Genomic DNA, 16,739 nt, shown 5'->3' with positions numbered 1-16,739 from the left:
ACAGTATTTGGCCAACAAGGCCCCGCCGCCGGTCTCCTACGACCTGTTTGACGTGAAGCAGTATCAGGGGGAGACCCTGAAGGAGTATATCAATCGCTTCGGGGCCCAGGTCGTGAAGGTTGGTACAACAGAGGAGCCTATGATCGTGTACGCATTTGTGAAAGGCGTATGCCCAGGGCCCTTTGGAGAATCTATTATCCGCAATCGCCCTAGGACTTTCGCAGAATTACGGCGCAGGGCGGTGGAGCATATCGCTTCGGAAGGGGAGGTATGTGTGAAGCGCACTAGTACCGTGCCCTCACGCCCAAGGGGACCGGCACGAGTTCAACCCGTCAGAGTCAATGAGACCACGACAGGGAGAAAGAAGCCAGAGGCGAGACGCCCCTACGAGGCCAGAAAGCCCCAGCCTCGGGGCCCCGCAGGAGGCAAACGCCCCACCAGAGAAAGAGCAAGACCGGCGAGGTACAACTTCGTAGTCGAGTTGAAGGATTTGATCGCCGTGCCCAACATAGCCGAGAGGCTGAGGCGACCGGCGAAGACCGACAAGGTGCTAGGGCCCCGTAAAGACTCTTGGTGCGGATTTCTCGAGGCTTTCGGGCACCAAATTGATAATTGCCTGTCGTTGGGCTACCAGCTAGATGAGCTGGTGAGGACTGGGTTTTTGAAAGATTATGTCGCAGAGTCCACCACGACCGCCACCCTGCCGTCGCCGGCGGATGAGCCAGCACACGAGATGCCTGTGCTTGGCGAGGTCCACACCATTGCTGGAGGTTTTTCCGGCGGAGGACCCACCGCCTCCCAGCGGAAGAAATACGCGAGGGGGGTAAATTCAATCGAAGAGAGGCTCTCGGGGGAGCCGTGGGAGTCAGATATTGTGTTCACACGAAGGGATCTCCGAGATGTGGTGCCCCATGACAACGATCCCGTTGTCATCTCGGTCGTCACGGCTGGAAGAAAGGTCCACCGAGTGCTCGTTGATCAAGGAAGCTCGGCAGACGTCATGTTTCTGTCGACTTTTAATAAGTTACGGTTGTCCCCCGATCTACTGAGTCCCTATACGGGATGTTTGTATGGGTTCGGGGATAACCAGATAGAGGTCCGGGGGTACCTGGAGTTGAGGACTACGTTCACGGACGGAGAGGCCTCCCGAACAGAGAGCATTCGGTACCTCGTCGTTAACGCCAATTCTGCCTATAACATTTTGCTGGGCAGACCGGCGCTAAACCGTCTGAGTGCAATATCCTCCACCCGACACATGAAGATGAAGCTATCGGACCTCAGTGGCCGGGTGATAGTCATCAGATCAGACCAAGAGGAGGCAAGAAAATGCTACGAAAACAGCCTGAAGACGAAGAGAGGCGTTTTCATGGTGTACGAGCGTCCACCGAGCGCGGACGCAACGATGATCGAGGCGACGCCCGCTGGGAAGACCCCCGAAGAGGCCATAGCAGAAGCAGATGCGCCAATGGAGGAAGCACACGTGGAGGAGGCGGCGCCCGTAGAAGAAGCGGAGCCCGCCGATGATGATAATAGGGAGCAACCCGCGACCAACATCCTAGAGAGGGAGATTGGCGGCAAAGCTTTCAAGTTAGGAAGCTCGCTAAGCCCAGAAGAACGGGAAGGGGTGGCGGAAGTGATTTCGCGCCACATGGATGCCTTCGCGTGGTCCGCCTCGGACATGCCGGGCATTGACCCCGATTTTCTGTGCCACCACCTCAGCATGGACGCCACGGTTCGCCCCGTGCGCCAGAGAAGGAGGAAATTCAATGAGGAGCGACAACAGGTGGTGAAAGACGAAACGCAGAAGCTGTTGAGTGCTGGCCACATTAGGGAGATTCAGTACCCTGAGTGGCTCGCCAATGTCGTTCTGGTGAAGAAAACGGGAAATGGAGAATGTGCGTTGACTTCACGGACCTGAATAAGGCGTGCCCGAAGGATTCCTATCCGCTGCCCAGCATTGACGCCCTAGTGGACAGCGCGTCTGGCAGCAAAGTGTTAAGCTTCCTGGACGCCTTCTCAGGTTATAACCAAATCAAGATGCACCCCAGGGACGAGAGCAAAACTGCGTTCATGACTGAAACATGCAGTTATTGCTATAAGGTGATGCCTTTCGGACTCAAAAATGCGGGCGCCACGTACCAGAGGTTAATGGATAAGGTCTTGGCGCCAATGCTCGGGAGGAATGTATACGCCTATGTGGACGACATGGTGGTGGCGTCGCAGAACAGGATGCAGCACATGGCAGACTTGGAGGAATTGTTCAACACGATATCCAAGTACCGCCTCAAGTTGAACCCCGAGAAGTGTGTTTTTGGGGTAGAGGCCGGTAAATTCTTGGGTTTTCTGCTCACCGAGAGGGCTATAGAGGCGAACCCCGACAAATGTGCGGCCATTATTGCCATGCGGAGCCCGACATCGGTAAAGGAGGTTCAACAGTTGACAGGGCGGATGACGGCGCTCTCGAGGTTTGTTTCCGCTGGAGGAGAAAAGGGGCACCCGTACTTCCAGTGCCTCAAGAGAAACAGTCGCTTTGCATGGACTGAGGAATGCGAAGCGGCTTTCGTTAAACTGAAGGAGTACCTGGCGACGCCTCCGGTTCTCTGCAAACCGGTAACGGGCGTGCCCCTCCGTTTGTATTTTACTGTAACAGATAGGGCCATCAGTTCTGTGTTGGTACAAGAGCAGAGCCAGAGTCAGAAGCCCATCTACTTTGTAAGCAAAGCCTTACAGGGAGCCGACACAAGGTACCAGGCGCTGGAGAAGGCGGCACTGGCGGTAGTGTTCTCGGCTAGGAGGCTCCGTCATTACTTTCACAGTTTCACGGTGGTGGTAATGACCAACCTCCCCATACAGAAGGTGCTGCAGAAGCCCGATGTGGCAGGAAGAATGGTACGCTGGGCTGTGGAACTGTCGGAATTCGACATACAGTACGAGCCTAGAGGATCCATTAAGGGGCAGGTGTATGCGGATTTTGTAGCAGAACTTTCGCCCGGAGGTGAGCAAGAAGTGGAAGCGGGTTCACAGTGGCTGCTCTCGGTCGACGGTTCCTCAAACCAGCAAGGGAGTGGTGCGGGAATAGTGCTGGAAGGACCCGACGGCATACTAATCGAGCGGGCCTTGCGTTTTGCCTTCAAGGCAAGTAACAACCAAGCAGAATACGAAGCCTTGATTGCAGGAATGCTCTTGGCCAAAGAGATGGGCGCACAGAACCTCCTGGTGAAGAGCGACTCCCAGTTGGTCACGGGGCAGGTGTCGGGTGGGTTCCAGGCGAAGGACCCATAGATGGCGGCGTATCTCAAATACGTCAAGTTGTTGAGAGGGGCGTTCAACGCTCTTGAGTTGATACACGTCCCGAGGGAGCAGAATGCCAGAGCTGACCTGCTTGCAAAGCTGGCCAGCTCAGGCAAGGGGGGTAGACAGAGGACAGTGATCCAGGAGACCCTCAAAGCTCCGCGTCGATTCGTGGAAGACAACAGGGTGGATGTCCTCCAGATTTATGCATCAAGGGGAAGGCCGAGGAGTCATTCCTCATTAACCCAAGATACGCAGAGGGCGCCCCGCATCAGTATGTACGCGGGTGTGTCTGAGGAAGAGCAGATGCAGGTTTGTGTCCTGTCCACGGGAGACACCTGGATGACGCCCTATAAACGGTACCTGGCGGATGGGGCCCTTCCAGTGGACCCTGAAGAGGGTAAGAAAATCAAAAGGAACGCCGTAAGATATACCTTGGTGGATGGGGTGTTGTTCAGGCACGGTTTCACTCACCCTATCCTAACATGCGTCAGTGGCGATGAGTGCACCAGGATAATGGCAGAGCTACACGAAGGCATCTGCGGAAGCCATGTAGGAGGAAGATCCTTAGCCTCCAAGGTAATACGCGCAGGGTTCTTCTGGCCAACAGTGAAAGAAGATTGCGCACGGCACGCCCAATGGTGTAGGCAATGCCAAAAGCATGCCGACTGGTACAAGGCGCCGCCTGAAGAGTTGCGGTCCATATACAGCCCGTGGCCTTTCCACACATGGGGTATTGACATCCTGGGCCCTTTCCCACTGGCAATCAGGCAGATGAAGTATCTGATTGTCGCCATCGAATATTTCACTAAGTGGATAGAGGCAGAACCCGTGGCACAAATCACTGCGCATAAGGTACAACATTTTGTGTGGAGAAACATCGTGTGTCGCTTTGGCGTACCCAGGCGCCTGATATCTGACAACGGGACCCAGTTCGCCAGTCAATAGTTGAGAAATCTGTGCGCTGAAGTGGGAATCAAGCAAGTGTTCGCGTCGGTCGAACACCCCCAGACCAATGGACAAGTAGAGTCAGCAAACAGAGTTCTGCTGAGGGGGTTAAAAAGAAGGTTAGAGAAGGCCAAAGGGGCGTGGGCGGAAGAGGTGCCAAGGATTGTGTGGGCATACCACACCACGCCCCAATCCTCTACTATGGAGACGCCGTTCAGTTTGGTGTACGGGTCGGACGCGATGATTCCAGTAGAAATACACGAAAGCTCACCGCGTTTTCAAAACTTTGTGGTGGAGGAGTCTAACGAGGAGAGACGGGTAAACCTAGATCTACTAGAAGAGGCCAGGGAAGAAGCTAGAATAAAAGCAGAAGCGATGAAGAGAAGAGTGGAGCGGCAATATAGCTCTAAAGTAAAGCCACGACAGTTTCAGGTGGGCGACCTGGTGATGAGGAAAGCTCACCCTTACGAGTTGGAGAATAAGCTGTCTCCCAAGTGGACCGGGCCCTTCAGAGTTACTGAGGCTAAGGGCAACGGTTCGTACAACCTGGAGACTTTAGATGGGGGCCCTATCCCGCGCAGTTGGAATGCAGCCAACTTAAAATTTTATTTCAGTTGATTTATGTAAGCAGCATGTAACAGTTTAGTTGAAGGGGACGTTCTTTTTCCCTTTTGGGGGTTTTTTAATGAGGTCACCCTAATGAATGGAATAACCAGTTGAGAAAAAGAAGTGCTTTGGTTTTCAGCCATTATTTTCCCTTGTTAGAAGTAATGTGATGCGCCGCCTAGGCCATGGCGTCGCCAAGGAAGAAGGCGTCGCCTAGGCCTTGGCGTCGCCCAGAAAGAAGGCGTCGCCCAAGTAAAAGCATGCATCGTTGGCAGAACGAGACGAAAGGAAGTCGCGCGGTATATGAGGCATATGAAAAGTAAAGTGGCATTGTAAAGAGTTATGATATTGGAAAATTGTTGTTACAAGCAATGTTCAGTACAAAATGCAAAAACACAAACAAGCCACTTCTCAGCGCTCATCAGAGTCATCACTGGAGGAAGGCGAAGCCCCTTTCCCAGCCCGCAGCGCTCGAGTAAGTCGTGTCCTCTTTTCTTGGCTTATTTTCGAACCTGCACAAAGGGAACAGATGTATTAGAGACACAGTGAAGAAAGACAGGCACATTTAGAAAGTAACGAAGGCCGAAGTTGCCTAAGGCAGTGGTTCTTACTTATGTACTTCTCAAGAGTCCTAGCGTTGAACTCCAAGCTGATCACTGTAGCAGAGTCAAAACCTCCCGCCTCAGCAAGAATCCGGCAAGCTATTTGATCACTTGGAGCCAGATTCTTGAGGGGTTTGGCTTTGAGGACCTTTTCCTCTCTCACCCAGTACAACGGAAACCCATCGAGGGCGTCGGGAACAAGATCAGTACAGCAGATCTTGAAGAACCGGCCTTCCCACCCCGTGAACGAGCTTTGGAAGGGCGTGAAGAGAACTCTTCCGGGTACATTGCTGAGAGTTACCCAGAGGTTGTGTCTCTGTCTCTTCACCTCCAAAAAAGTGAAGAAAGAGGTCAACCGAGGGTGCACAACCCAGAAACCCAAAGAGGACATCGAAGGCCTTGACAAAGGCCCAGCTGTTGGGGTATAGCTGGGCTGGAGCCACGTTGATCTCCGTCAGCAGTTCCTTCTCGAACCAGGAGAAGGGTAAGCGCACCCCGATGGTCTTGAACACCACCTGGTAAAAGTAAAAGAAAGGGACCCCGTTGTTTGCCCGTTCGTCGCCACACACTGGCTCCCCCAGAGTGCATGGGAGCACAGCGATGTCGTCGTCGTGCCTCCTCGCGAAGGCCCGGTGGTCGTAAGAACACAACTCCCCTTTGTGTTCTCGTACGGCCCTGGTGGAGAGCAAGCATGAACACTCATCAAGAAGTTCGCTCGAGGCCCAAGGGTACAAGTCTTTGGGACGGACCCTGGGGGAAGCATCGTGAGAAGACATTCTTTAGCAAGATCAGGATGGCTAGAAATGCAAGGGTTGAGCGAGGGGAGCGAAGGTTAGAACAGCCCTTTGACAGAGAAGAAAGGGTGCAAGAAGAAAGAACGCAAGTAGGTTATGAGAAGTGAGAAAACGATGAAGATAGTTCCAGAGCTTGAAGAATTAAATAAAGCGGTTAGAGCGCCAAACGACGTGAATGGATGCACCGCACGATTGATACACGTGGTGGAAGATGAAAGGATGATGCTGGCACCTCTGGTTTAAATCAGAAAATGTCCCGTCAACAGAATATCCAGTGGTACGATCCGCCGTCGAAAGTGAGCCAGGGGTACAACAGGAGTTAGAAAATGGAATGACTAGACACCCCATCAACCATACAAGCAGCGCCACGTGGATCAAGTCGAATGACAGAAGGTCCCATCAGCTATACAAGGAGCGCCACGTGGATGGCACAGGCAAAGCCTTGGGCTCTTCGCTGTTATTAGGCGTTGACCAAGGCAAGAATTAAGGTCAATGACGAAGTAAAGGTAACGCCCGAGGCGTTGCCAGGAAGGATGTAAAGGGCGACGACAGACGAGAAGTCGCGGGCGTCGCCAACCCAAATACCGACAGGCGTCGCCTCCCCGATACCCACAGGTAGGAAAGACTGTGGAGGGAGACGAAAGCAAAGAAAAGCAAAGTTAGTCACAGGCGTCGCCTCCCCGATGCCCACAGGTAGGAAAGACTGTGGAGGGAGGCGAAACCGCCGAACGCCAGCGGGTCACTGGCAGGGTGTTCCCCGATACCTATGGGCAGGAAAGACCATGGAGGGAACAAAAACCCCACAGCACTCAGCGTTTTAGACACCCGGGGACGATACGATGCTGCTTTAGCAGGCCTCTCCTTAGGCGTGGGCGCCGAGCATTAAAAGATCAAAGAAAGAACCTTTCGGTATCAGAGACGTCCCGTGGACGATACGGCATCACTTAGTGAGCCTCTCCATGGGTGTAAGGGTTGGCGGGCGACCTTACCCAATCATACCAAACCGCCCAACGAAGTGTGAGAAACGGGCAGAACACGGATAAAATAATTGAAGCGTATGAAGGGAAAAGATGAGAACGAGATCGCATAGGCAGAATCGTATGTGAAAAAAAAAAGAAATAAAGACAACCGTGCGAATGTCCTAAGTCAGTAACAAGAGTGCGGATAGTTCAAAGAATTACAAGTTTTGGCAGATAAAATCAAAAAGCGAAGGTAAAGAATGAAGAGTTAAGCTTGAAGAGGAAGGTGGCGGATGAGGGCAGCAGTTCAGTCGTTCAAATCCAGGGGCACGACCTTCCCGTCGACTACGTGGTGTGTGGGGTCGCAGTTTGAAAGGTTGACGCCAGGATTCTCGCAGGACGCCTGGGACAGGGCCTCTTGGAACCCCTCCTCGAAGGTGCCCGCCATCTCCTGGATAAGGGACTTTTTCTCCTTCTCCAGTTCCTCAATGGCGGCGTCTCCAGAGGCCACCTGCTTCTCCAGAGCCTCTTTCTCCACGCGAAGCCGGCTAACCTCAACCTGCAGTTTGTCGTAGTCAACTCGGAGAAGGTCCATAGCTTTGGCCTGCGTGGCCATTTCCTCCTCCATCCGCTCCACCTTGGCAGCCTGTTCACAGCAACGGTCCTTCAGGTCTTTGTGAGTTTCTGCATCCGCTTTGACCACTTCCTGAAGACCCGCCACCTGTACTTGGAGAGCGACTTCACGAGCGTAGAAGTCAGCCTGGAGCTCCAAGGCCTCTGCCAGTTTCCTCTCAGCTTCTGCCCTGGACTCTTGTGCTTGGTTCAGAGAGGAACAATAAGCCTCGTTCTGGCGTCCCAGGGCCTTCATCTCCTCCTCCAGGGTGGTTGCTTTCGTTTCCAAGGCCTGGAGGGTTTGGGTTTGCAAGACAGCGTTTCTGGCCTGGGAGCGCCATTCAAGGGCCACCGCCAAGAAGGCCCCCAAATAGAAAGGCATACCTTCCCTCCTGTCGGTACCTTCCGGCATAGTCCCGCCACTGAAACCCCTCATCAGATGCATGATTGGAGGGGGGATGGCAATGAAGTCGGGGGCGGCAGCATCGGGAGCCGGGGAAGCAGTGGTTTCTGGCGGCGGCAGAGGCGGAGCAGATTCCGCACCTTCGCTCCTTTCCTCTTGGAGAATCATAGGAGGGAGTGAGGTTGCGCTTGGAGGGTTGTCCATGAAGGGGTTCCCTCCCTGCGGCGGCGTCCCTGCCAAAAGAGGAACCCGCGCGGATTTTCTCCTCTTGAAGGGTGCCACGCCTTCTGTTTCCTCATCATCTGACAGAATCTCCAAAACCCTTTTTCCTTTGTCGAGGGGGGTTGGAGCCGGTGACGAGGCCGCAGCTAGGGGCACAGCGGCGATAGGCGAAGGAGAGTTGGGAGTTGGAAGCATGTCAGAGCCAGGTGGAGACGTCGGAGATGGGCCAGAAGCACCCTCAGCAGTGATTGGCGGCGGCGGTGTCGGAGCCGGCGGGAGAATCGGATTGGCAGTAGGGCTGGAGGAGGCGCCTGCCTTGGCGACACGAGCCTCCTTCAGTGCTTTCGCCAACATCATTCTTTTGGAAACGCCCATCACCAATCCTACACCAAGGCAGACCAAACAGCAAGGGTTAGTACTAAAACAGCTACGCGAATTCATGATACGCAAAGAGACGTGAAATGCAAGTAACATGGTACAAGTGTAAAACAAGCATAATGGTATGAGGAAACAAATGATCGATAGCAGGCTGTTTATAGCAAAAAAGATGAGGGGAGAGCCCCTTACCAAAATAGGTGGTCAGGGCGTGGGCATTGTACTCGCTAGCGACCAGCTTCAAGGTATCAAAGACGATCCCCAACCCCGCCAAGGCTTTGCTTACCTCCCTATCGGCGGGGGATAGCTCTTCCAGGGTTTTGGCCCTGAGCAATTTGGGGCGTTCCGTCCAGTAAAGGGGGAAGCCATCCAAAGCTGTGGGATCATGCTTGGCGCAGCACACCCTGAAGAACTTCCCTTTCCAGTTCTTGTAAGAATTCTGGAAGAGGGAGAGGAGGATCCTGCCAGCGATCCCGGAAAAGCTTACCCAAAAGCTTTTCCCCTGTTTTTTCACCTCAAAAAAATGCAGGAAGACATCTACGGAAGGAGGAATGCCCAGGTATCCACAAAGAATTTGAAAGCCCCTCACAAATGCCCAACTATTGGGATGAAGCTGGGCGGGGGCAGTGTTGATTTCAGTAAGAAGCTCCCGTTCGAAGGGAGTGAACGGGAGACGCACCCCTACGCGCTTGAACACGGTCTGGTACATGAAGAAGAAGGGTGTCCCCTTCCTAGGTCTGTCGTCCAAACAAACAGGTTCCCCAGGCCTGCCGGGACGGACGGATATGTGGGCGTCGTGTGTGCGGCAGAAGGCGTTAAAGCTGTACAAATGGGGGTCCCCCCGGTGAGCTTCCAGGTCCTGGAAAGAAGTCAGGCTGGTGCATTCACTCAGGAGCTCATCGGAGGTCCAGGGGTAGAAGGCTTTGTAGTTGGATTTGGGAGTCGTAGGGGAAGAATCAGGCTTCGCGTTCGCGCGCGTCATGGTGAAAATAGATAGCTGGAGAAAGAAGAGAGGAAAAAGGGTTTAGCAAGTTTAACCATTGCAAGAAGGGGAAAGAACCCCAGGAAGCGTCACCCACGCGAGAAAAATCAGGGGAGGAAGAAGAAGCGGAGAAATGCAGTAATACGAGAATAACAACAGTCCCAGGCAGTTCAATAAATCAATCTAATGCGACGAAGGGGAAAGGTCGTGGGTATCCGAGATCATACCTTTGCTATTGGAATGGAGGCAGCAGAAGGCACAGGAAGGAGAGAATCGCAGTCGCAGAGAAAAAAGGTTTTCGAAGGCGATGAACAGTGCAGAGTTGCAGAGCGAATGAATGTAACAGTAGGGTGAGCGCGGGGTTTGGGGTAACTTAAACGTTACATTTCGTAACCCAAGAGGCGCAAATTGAGGGCCGTAGGATCGAGCCACGCGTCAGAAGGTCGATTGCCCAGGGGAAGCGCAAAGGTCTCTAAAGGAGGGCCACGCGATGGGCCACGTGGCGCGCGATAAAGGGTAGCCCAAAAGGCGTAATCATCCCCATTGCAGGGAATGTCCAATCGGTCATTAAGAATACCCCTGTGGTTCAGATAATGTCGCGTCAGTAATTCGAAAATTTGCTGAGTCAGCAGAGAATGACACGTCATCAGGAAGGCACGTGGATGGCGGGGGCAAGACTTTAGTCTTTGCGCTGAAGACAAGTATTCGGCTTAAGACTGGGGGGCTTGTGTACCGTCCCGTATCAGGGCGTTGACTAAGTCAAGGTCAAGGTCAACGACTGGAAAGCCAAAGTCAGCTCGAGGTGTCGCCCAGATGTAGAGACGCCAAGAGGAGGCGTCGCCTAAGCGAAGGCGTCGCCTAGGTGAAGGCGTCGCCTAGGTGAAGGCGTCGCCCAGGTGAGGGCGTCGCCAGATTAAACAGGGTAAAAGCAAGGCAATCACGGTGTGGTTCCCCGATACCCATGGGTAGGAAAGACCATGGAGGGAGCGACGCCGTGGGAAAGCCTCAGGACCCGATATCTCGGGAAAGTGATAAAGAGAAGGAAAAGGTGGCTTCAAGGCCATAGTGATAGTACCAGTAAAGGGCAGCCTGACTCGTGAAGTACCCCTGCCGCCCCAGAGACGCCTTCGGGACAGATACGACCCAAAGGAAGGTCACGCCCAGGATAACCGGGTGCAGGGTGCGAGAGGAAGGCAGATACGCTCTCAGAGTGAGTGGCTAGATACTTGGGGGCATGAGTTGGCACCCAAAAAGCCACCCCTAGCGCAGTAGCACTCCCAAGCAGGAGGGCTCACACGTAGAGACGTCCCCAGGTGGGCAGAAACGCCCCCAGATGGGGTCATGGCGTCGTGAGGCCCTCCACGTGTACGACAGCCATGCCAGAATAGAAACACCCTCTAGTCAGGTGCCAGGTAATTAAAGATATTCAATACAGTTTCCCTTTCGAGCATTCAGGTACTATTAGGGCTCCCGAGCGTTTCAACGTCTTAAATGCGCTACGTTTCGTAATTAAGCGCTTTAATGAGTGCGTTACGTTTGAGATTAAAAGCGCTTTAAGGCGCTTTAAATGCTGGGGCAGTTTAAATAGCGCTGGGAATGTCGGAAAAAGGGTTGGAACCTTCGACAAATTGAGAAGAAACTCTCTGGTTGCTTGCCCGTGCTTGAGGATTACGTACAAGTGACTGGAGAATATTTTTGCCTGAAGGGGAGAACACACACACACACATATACACAGTTCCTTTGCCACCCTTCAGAGTGCCACAAGCGGTGCTCAGATACGTGGGTGGACAGTTTTCTTGGTGTTTCTTGCTGGCTGACTTGAGCGTCGGAGTGCAAACGACCGCTAGGGCGCCTCTTTGTCCTCTTTTTTGCAGGAATTCACAGGCAATCAGTGGGAAGGAGTCCTTAGCTGACGGTTGAGGTCGCGCACGAAGACGTCCCGGTCAACCGGACGGAACATATTCTTTTAATTATTAAAAGTATAAAAGTATAAATTTATTTTTATATTTAAAAATAGTAAAAAAAATTAATTTTATTTATTTATTTAAAAATTATAATTATTTTTAATTAAAATATTATTTTTGATAATGTATTAGAACCAACTTTAGAAAAGATACAAAATGATATAAAATTTGATAAAAAAATATTTAAATAATTTTAATTATAAATATTCAATAATAATATTTTTTTTAGAATTTTAGTTATATTTTTATATTTAAATTGTAATCCTATTTAAAAAAAAAAGTAATAAGAATTTAAGTTTAAAATAAAGGATAATTAAGTAAATTATAAATAACTAGCGAGAACACAAGTGCTCTCGTACCTGTGTATCCAAATTTTTTTTAATGTATATCTATATTTTATTATTATTATTATTACTAGCGGGAACATATGTACTCACATGCCTGTGTGTCCGCATTTTTCATTTTTATTATTTATATATTCATGTAATTTTAATAAATATTAAATTATATGAGAAGACATGTAAATTATCTAAGTGCACCACTGTTAATAGTTTTATTAAGATTTTACATTAATTTTTTATATTTTCATTTTATTGTTTTTGAATATTAAATTTTGATTTGACTTGAGTGTAATGTTGAACTTTGTAAGATTATCAAGATTAAGATTAAGGCTTAAAAAAATTGGAGCAACAATGTCAAAACATAATGCAGATGGTAATGTTCTTCAAGATCTTTCCATTTCAAGTTTAGAGTAACTTTCATGTTCATTATTCTTGTCGGTTGACCTAGTTGTCGGTTGACTTGTGGCTCCTTCTATTTCTGGTGGATTTTGTGCTTCTTCTTGCTGTTGGAAAGCGACTCCGTTGAAACAGAGGGGACCCTACCTGTTGATTGCACTCCGATGATCAAGTCAGTATTGGGCTAAGAAACAATGAGTAAATAAGATAGTAGTTTCAGTCTTAGAAACGATGTACCTTTACCAGGGATCTCAACTCCCTTTTATAGATTGTTTTTAGGTTAACTCACTGTCACAACCCCTCTATCACCAGAGCCTTATCTCTATTTAAATTAGGTTTACTAGGAGGACATTCTGTTACGTTGTTGCACAATCTTAGCCCAACAACCGCACAAAATCTTCTTCTTTGGAGTGCACAATCTTAACAGCAAGGCCACTAGGGTACCAACTCATGTACCGGTGTTGCGGGGCCCATCTGTTCTGTAGGTGCCCTAATCCTTTATGTATCATGCATGCAGCCTTCCCTAAAAACCCTAACGCTCTTGGGCCTTAGCGGCTTCAGGGAATATTCACTCGTGCTAGACCCGAATGTACTATACACACCCCTATGCAGGAACTTACTCGCTGACTAGGCCTTTCATAGATACGGGTTTCAACACACGCATCTCTGGGGTCCACTTACGTGGCCCACTACCGCGAGCAGACCACCGAGCCGACCTACTCCACAGGTACCAATGTCCAATGCCGATGTCCGAGTTCTGGTCCAGTACACAAGCCCCCCAGGGTCGAGCTGGAACTTGTTCCAGTGAAGAGGCTAACTGCTCGTCCGTGGCGACCTACGTGTCCAGTGGGTGATGAGACGTGCACTGTAAATCGAGGTGACGTTTCACCATACTCCCTCACCAGCGTACACGTGGCCAGATCAGCGGTTGGGAAGGGTTGCCGCTTGCACTTCCCCTTATATGTTAACCTTTCAATTTTACGCTCCCTTCACTGTTTCATTCCCTCTTCGCATATCTCTTCAAACATTTTTGCTTTGAACACTCTGTTTTCTTCTCCCAAATACCTCGTCCCCTCGAAGCATAATCACTTTAAGGTACGTGTTTTTTATCATGTAACCACCTTCGCTTGATCATTTCTGTTCCTGTCGGTTGACCTGAAATTCTTTCGTGTGCCTACGTCACTCTTACGTCCTAAATCCCTGCGTTTGCCCGTGCCTTTCCTGTGATGAATGCCTGAAAACACAAAGACAAAGGGCGCCCTAGAGGTTATTTGCACTCCGACGCTCAAGTCAGTGTTAGGGTTAGGAAACAACAAACTGTATAATTGTCGTTGAGTGTGTGTTAAGCGGCGCAAAAGAATAGCGTACCTTGCCAAGTTTGTTACCTTACTATTTATAGACTGAAACTAGGGTTTCCTCTTTACCCAAAATGGGCTTTCCTGATGGGACGGGCCCAACACTGTTGTTACCCTACTCTTAGGATAACCTAGCACGTGGGGTCCCTAATTAGAGTGACCACCTGGGTGCCTCCTCGTGCACCTGATCTCTGGGGTCACCCGCCTCTGGGAGTGCCCTAGCTGTTCACGTGCCATGCATGCAACTCATCTCTAGAACATGACCTTCATAGGTCATATCTTTCCAGTGGCTCTATACTTGTGTTATGCCTAAACGCGTCATCCACTCTACACGCATGGACCCTCGTGACCTAGGCTTCTCCCTTACTGATAACTGGTGTGTGGTCTGGGACCCACCTGTCGTGGTCTAGTAGTGACCATGAATACCCCTTTCTTTGTTTTGAGGTTGTTCTCGTAACATCTCTTGGCCTCCTTCTGATCTGACTTGATGGTAATCACCTTTCCTGCCAAGTCCGGTAGCTTCATCTTCATGTGCCTTGCCGACGACACTGCCCCTAACCTATTCAGCGTAGGTCTACCCAACAACATGTTGTAAGTAAATGAGGCATTGACGACAAGGTACCTGATGCTTTCCGTATGGAACACGGTACCATCCGTGAAGGTGGTCCTCAACTCTAAGTGTACGCGCACCTCTACCTGGTCTCCCACGAAACCGTACAGACAGCCACCATAGGGCCTCAGCATGTCTGGGGATAGTTGCAGTTTGTTGAAAGTCGTCTAGAACATTACGTTTGCCGAGCTTCCCTGATCTACTAGCACACGGTGTACCTTCCTTCCTACGGTTACCACTGAGATCACCACCGGGTCGTTGTCATGAGGAACAACATCCTGAAGGTCAGGCCTTGGTGAAGACAAGGTCGACGTCGAAGGCGTCGTCGGTCCTTTGCGCTTCTACCGACATCACCGCCCGAGCGTATCTCCTTCGCTGAGAAGCAGTACAACCTCCTCCTGAGAATCCTCCTATGATGGTGTGAACCTCACTGTGCACGGGGACTTCGTGCCTCGGGCCACCCCCTGTCGTCGCCATGTCCTTGGTCCCCTGTTTTTCTTGCAAGTAATCCCTCAGGAGACCGTTCTTTACCAACTCATCTAGCTGGTGTCCCATTGCCAAGCAGTTGCGTATGGGATGGTCGAATGCTTGGTGGAACTCAAACCAGGCATTCTTGTTGGGCCCGAGCCTCTTGTCGGTCTTAGGAGGTACCTTCAGCCTCTCCACTACGTTTGGGATAACGATGAGGTCCTTTAATTCTACCACGAAGTCGTGCCTTGGTGGCATGTTCTCCCTCTCGCGTCCCCTGGTTTGAGGCTTCCTTGGTTGATAGGGTTGCTGCTTCGCGGGAGTCTTCTTCTCTGTCGTTGCCTCATGCACCCTTAGGGTTTGAGGGCGACCTGTTGCGCGCGGGCACGTGGGAACCACGCACATGCGTTTCTCGCTAACTTCTTCCTCCGCCGCAATATGAGCCACCGTGCGACGCCTTATCTCGGTGAAGGTCTTAGGGTGGTTTTGGATGAGTGACTCGCTGAAGGGTCCTGGCACAATGCCCTTCCTGAACGCATGCACCATCATCCTTTCGTCCTCGAGGTTCAACCTCACTACTGTGCTCCAAAGCGGTGGAGGAACTCCTTCAAAGACTTTCCTTGATATTGTCTTACGTCAAAGAGATCATAAGAGACAGACGGGGGATCCCGATTTGCGATGTATTGTGCCCTGAACAACTTTGTAAGTTGTAGGAACGACGTTACATGGCCATCAGGAAGGCTGATGAACCAGTCCATCGCCGTTCCCGCCAGGGTGCTCATGAACAGCTTTCATCTCACCGCACCGGAGCCCCCAACCAGCATCATTTGTGTATGGAAAGCCATGGGTGGGCCTCCGGATCATCTGTACCAGTGAAGGTCACCTTAGGCCCTACGAGGGTGACTGGTATTGCGACATCCACAATTTCTTGCGAGAACGGCGTCGGGAACTCCTTGGGCGGTGTCATAGGCTCTTGATCTGCACCCTCACGCTCACCTGCGCGGGTTTGCAGATCTCTGCACAGTTCCTCATATGAACGACGCAGTTCTTCACTCGTTGCTTGCGTCGTCACCAAGTCAGCTTGGATACGCTCTTGGTTTGCTCTCGACGCGACCATCTCTTCCTGAAGGGCTCGCATCGTCTCCATAACCTGTTGCAGGGTGAGGCCCTCACCCCCGTTTGGTGCAACAGGTCCCTGCCTCGTACTTCTCATCTCCTGGATCTTCCTGGTTTTTGTTGGTGGGACAATGTTTTGTGTCGTGCCCCACGGTGGGCGCCAAATGTTCCTGTCGGTTGACCTGAAACGCTTTCGTGTGCCTACGTCACTCTTACGTCCTAAATCCCTGCGTTTGCCCGTGCCTTTCCTGTGATGAATGCATGAAAACACAAAGACAAAGGGCGCCCTAGAGGTTATTTGCACTCCGACGCTCAAGTCAGTATTAGGGTTAGGAAACAACAAACTGTATAATTGTCGTTGAGTGTGTGTTAAGCGGCGCAAAAGAATAGCGTACCTTGCCAAGTTTGTTACCTTACTATTTATAGACTGAAACTAGGGTTTCCTCTTTACCCAAAATGGGCTTTTCTGATGAGGCAGACCCAACACTGTTGTTACCCTACTCTTAGGATAACCTAGTGCGTGGGGTCCCTAACTGGAGTGCAACCTCTGACGGGGTGACCACCTGGGTGCCTCCTCATGCACCTGATCTCTGGGGTCACTCGCCTCTGGGAGTGCCCTAGCTATTCACGTGCCATGCATGCAACTCATCTTTGGAACACGACCTTCACAGGTAATATCTTTCCAGTGGCTTTAT

The sequence above is a fragment of the Phaseolus vulgaris genome, chromosome 9 (genome assembly GCF_051622355.1).
Source record: "Phaseolus vulgaris cultivar YP4 chromosome 9, ASM5162235v1, whole genome shotgun sequence".
Classification (NCBI taxonomy): domain Eukaryota; kingdom Viridiplantae; phylum Streptophyta; class Magnoliopsida; order Fabales; family Fabaceae; genus Phaseolus; species Phaseolus vulgaris.
This window is presented reverse-complemented; position numbering follows the sequence as displayed.